We start from the raw sequence: 5,331 nt of genomic DNA on the forward strand, positions 1-5,331 counted from the left end.
CATACAGAGTTCATTTATATATCTGTTAGTATTTTCTTCTGAAAATTCTTCCTATGTATTTACTTATGTATTATGGAGACGGGGTCTCACTCTGTCACCCAGGTTGGAGTGCAGTGGTGCGGTCATAACTCACTGAAGCCTCAGATTCCTGGGCTCAAGTGATCCTCTTGCCTCAGCCTCCCAAGTAGCCAGGACTACAGGCCTGAGCCACCAAGACCAGCTAATTTTTGATGCTTATTTTTTGTAGTGATGGTGTCTCCCTATGCTGCCCAGGCTGGTCTTGAACTCCTGGCTTCAAGTGATCCTCCTGCTTCGGTCTCCCAAAGTGCTGGAATCACAAGTGTGAGCCATTTCCCCCAGCCAATCTTCTAAAATTCTTGAGTTGGATAGACTCTAAGTCCATGACTCCGAGGACTTTGGATGACCGTGCATTCCTAGTCGTGAACTTGCCCCTTGTAAGCATTGGCATAGCCTGCTAGTGCAGACTTTACAGGTTCTCACTGCACCCTAGTGCCTGGCACGGTCCCTGGAGGGCCCAGGTTACAGACGTGGTAATGTGTCGACTGACCACTTGTGACTCTGTACTATGTTTGACCATCGGGCAGCCAATCCACAGAGAGAGCTAGCACCCTCACGCTCACACGGGAGGCTGTGAGCTCCCTGTGTCCATCCCCCCTTCCCTTAACCCAGGCCCGGCCAGTCCGTTTGGGCAAAATTGTCCTTTGCGCCTTTCACAATCCCCGTGCTGTCCTTTCAGCTCCTATTCTCTCCTACGCTTGGGGTGAGAACCTTCCTTCTGCTTTCTCCACGCATTTCCACAGGCTAAGCCCCTCCCATCCAGCAAGACCACCTATGATTCTGTTTCCTTTATGAATTCATGTCTAATTCCCTTGGACAGAGGCAGTTGCCATTGTCTGTGTCCCCCAAATGCTACACATGCTCGTTGGTCAGGGATACCAACGTCTGCCTTATTTTGTGTATTTTAGAATGGGCTGACTTGACCCATCGGTTGCCTGACCACCTTACAGAGTCTTTGTCTGGGATGCAGAGCCCGTGTGTGTGCCCTCTGTTGGAATGCCCTGTGACCCTTCGAGGGAGGGCAAGGCTGTGGCAGGGTTTTGTCCCTTTGTCTGGCCTGCCTAGAGGTCTAATGGAACCAGTGTTTCAAGTGCCCATTCAGGATACCCTGCTGTGGGACACACTCCTGTTTTGTTGGGGGCGATGGTGGTGTCTAGGTTGTCCCTTCCTTTTTCAGGCATGTAGTCATCGTTCAATTTCACACTCCTTCTTCTAGCTGAATGCACTATGAACATGGCAGCCTGTTCTTCCTCAAAGTCACTCTGGGATACCCTTTGCTGATGGGTTATTAAATGGTGCAACCACACTGGAATGTAGTTTGGTGGGTTTTTTTTTTCTTTGAGTCAGAGTCTCACTCCGTCCCCAGGCTGGAGTATAGTGGCATGCTCACGGACCCCGCAGCCTCAACCTGCGGGGTGCCAGCATCCTTCCACTTCAGCCTTCCAAGTAGCTGGAACTACAGGCACATGCCACCACGCCCGACTAATTTTCTGATTTATTGTACAGATGCAGTCTCTCCAAGTTGCTCAGGCTGGTCTTGAACCCGTGGGCTCAGGCAAACCTCTCACCTCGGCCTCCCAAAGTATAGGATTATAGGCATGAGCCACTGTGCCTGGCCCTTTTTTTTTGGTTGGGGTCTCACTGTGTTACCCAGGCTGGAGTGCAGTAGCACGATCACAGCTCACTATAGCCTTGACCTTGTGGCCTCAGGTGATCCTTCCACGTTAGCCTCCCAAGTACCTGAGACTACAGATGTGTGCTACCGTACCTGACTAATTTTTTGATTTTTTTTTGTAGAGGTGAAGTCTCATAGTGTTATCCAGGCTGGGTCTCCAACTCTTGGGCTCAAGCATTCCTCCCGCCTTGGCCTCACAAAGTGCTGGGATTATAGGCGAGGACCATTGCACTTGGCCTGCTAGTTTCCCATAAAGTTAAATATGAACCTACCCTATGATCTAGCAATGCCACTTCTATGCATTTAACCAAAAGAAATGAAAACATACATCCTCAGAAAGATCTGAACAAGAGTAATCCTAGCAGCCTTATTCATAATAGGCAAAACATGGAAACAACAAAAATTGGAAGTGTTCGTCCACAGGGGACAGGATAGGCAGATTCTGGTGTATTCGTCCCACCATGGCCTATTTCTCAGTTGAGAGAGAGAGAAACAGTAATCAGACAAGCACCAGCATGGGTGAGTTCCCGAGCCACAGAGTGTCCTCACTCTTGTTTTGGGTGGTGCTTACGTGCGTGTATTCAGTCGTCTGGACTCGCTGAACCGGACGCTTGCTGTCTGTGCATTTTATTGAAGAGGAATGATCTCTGGGAGAGTCAGGCTGGCAGGGGATTCAAGAACGTGGCATCTGGAGCCAGATTCGAATCCTGGTTCTACCGCTCACTGCCTCTGGGACCGTTGGCAGATCGCCCATCTGCTTCAGTTTCTCATCTGTCGACCATGAATGAAATGAGTGCCTGCCTCCTAAGGCCGTTATGAGAATTAAATGAGTGAGGTTGCTTTTTAGTGCCCTTGAAGTTCTTGTTAAATTAAAAGTGGGATGCTCCCATCTTCACGGGGATACCTCAGTGTTCCTTGTTCCCAGCTGCATCTGGGAATCACCTGGGCGGATGTGACAAAACAATTCCTGTGCTCCATCCCAAGCGTGGTGGCTCACTCTCTTGTCATCCCAGCATTTTGGGAGGCTGAGACCGGAGGGTTGCTTGCGCCTGGGAGTTCAAGACCAGCCTACACAACATAGTGAGAACTCATATCTATAAAAATAAAAATAATTAGCCCGGTATGATGGCACACACCTGTAGTCCAGTTACTTGGGAGGCTGAGGTAGAAGGATCGCCTGAGCCCGGGAGGTCAAGGCTGTGGTCAGCTGTGATCGTGCCACTACACTCCAACCTGGGTGACAGAGTGAGACTCTGACTCAAAACAAAACAAAATAAAACACACAACTAAGTCTTGATGTATGGTATGTATCAGAATTACATTCTCAGTTTCCAAAAATTCTGGCACTGTGACAAGCAGACCATACCTGTACTGTTTCCCATAGTAATAAAAGCCGTTCTGGAGAAAAGGTAGAAGATCAACTCAGCAATGAATTTTCATAAGAATTGTAGAAGTTCACTTCATTTTGTTTCCATAAAGAAATAACAGAAAATCCTGGCACTTGAGAGGGGCCCTCTTTTCATTCAAGCCACATTTTCCTTTATCAGAGAGAAATATCAAATATCTAAAGTACTTGAAGAGGAAAAGGTAGGGTGACAAAACATAGACCCTTTTGAAAGTCAATAACACCAAGCTGTGAGCCGTGAGGCTCTTGGGGCTTCTCCCCAAAGCTCTCTCTCTCTCTCTCTCTCTCTCTCTCTCTCTCTCTTGAATTGTGAATGTGGGCAGTCTTGGGAGAATCTTTGATTATTTTGTCGAAGTAGGTGACATCAACTTTTTGTCTCTGAAGAAAGAAATCCACCGTACCTCACTTTTTTATTTTTATATTTTAGAAAGTAGGATTTATTGAGAGGACAGAAAAGCTGCCCCAGTGGGAGGGTCCCCGAAAGGGTTGCCCACCTCGCTTTTTTGAGGCCTGATTGAGTGAACTGTTAGGGCTCATATTAATGGAAAGATTATGTCATTCGTCGGAATCAAAAAAGAAAATTCAAAACATGTCAAGAGAGTCACCAAGGAAAAAGACACACACTAGGCATTAGACTAATAGTCATTTTTGATTATTATCGTAAAGCTATTTTTACATCAGAAGATGAGTATGGTGAATGCAGTGGCTCATACCTGTCATCCCAGTGCTTTGGGAGATGGAGACAGGAAGATTGCTTGAGCCCGGGAGTTCAAGACCAGCCCAGGAACCGTAGTGAAACCTTGTCTCTACAAAAAAATGAATAAACGAGTAAGTAAATTAGTCGGGCATGGTGGCAGAGCCTGTGATCCCAGCTATGGGGGAGGTTGAGGCAGAAAGATTGCCTGAGCCCAGAAGGCCAAGACTGAGGTGAGCCATGATCATGCTACTGCACCCTAGCCTAAGCAATAGAGTGAGACCACAAAAAGAAAAAAAATGTGAATGTGGCTGAATGACTTTTCCCCTAAATATCGAATGTGCTCCTTTTTTTTTTGGTGAATCGGAGTCTCACTCTGTTGCCCAGGCTGGAGTGCGGTGGCATGCTCATGGCCACCGCAGCCTCAACCTGCTGGGCTCAGGCTATCCTTCCGCCTCAGCCTTCCAAGTAGCTGGAACTACAGACTCATGCCACCGCACTCGGCTAGTTTTTTGTGATTTATTGTAGAGACGAGGTCTCATCAAGTTGCTCAGGCTGGTCTCGAACCCCCGGGCTCAGGCAATCCTCTCACCTCAACCTCCCAAAGTGCTGGGATTACAGGCTGAGCCACTGCGTCCGGCCGAATGTGCTCCTTTTTATAAAAGCCTTTTTGTTTATACTTGCATCTTTGTACTGGTAATGAGATGCTAATAGACTAGTTTATGATTCCAACAACTTAATCACGAGGCACGTGTATAGACAGTATCTTCACCAGCCTCCTCCTCTTGTTTTGATGTGAGAAAGAACTCAGTCATGTAAAGGAGATTTTTTATCATCGCTACAATGCTTTTCTTTATGAATAATATACTCAGGGGATAGTTTAATTTTTGTTGTTTCTGGTAAATGATTCACCATGGTACTTCGTATGGATCGACTCAAAACTCCATCGTTAATGGGCAAAAAGGGACCCAGGACCATAGAGTGGGACACTGGGAATGTGGCAGTGGCCCTGCACAGCTTTTCTTTCTGTCTCTGGGCCTCAATTTCTACATCTTTAAGACGGATTAAAATTGCCTTTATTTAGAGTAAAAGAAAACCAAAGTAGCACTGATTAATTGGTGAAAACATTTCACTGAAGAATTTTTTTTCCTGTCAAATTAGCACGTCTGTTAACAGGAGTCTCCTATTTGAATACATTCCTTTCTGCAGTTAAAAGATAAATTTTTGGATTTTTTTCCCCTTGTTTTCTCTCTTTTTTCTAACAAATATATATTGAATGCACACTACTGCATGTGGGTGAGGTGCTATTTAATGTCGCGAACAAGACATGTCAGAGAGAGAGTTTGTGTTTGACTCACTAGAATTATCCATTTGTTCACTCAGCAGATATTATGCTGCCTTCCATAGACCAGACATGCAGTCAGGCACGTGAGTTTTATCAAGATGAGTAAGGCCGCCAACGTTCTGTGTGTTCAGAAA

The sequence above is a fragment of the Carlito syrichta genome, unplaced genomic scaffold (genome assembly GCF_000164805.1).
Source record: "Carlito syrichta isolate Samal-C Ts95f unplaced genomic scaffold, Tarsius_syrichta-2.0.1 Scaffold307408, whole genome shotgun sequence".
NCBI lineage: Eukaryota > Metazoa > Chordata > Mammalia > Primates > Tarsiidae > Carlito > Carlito syrichta.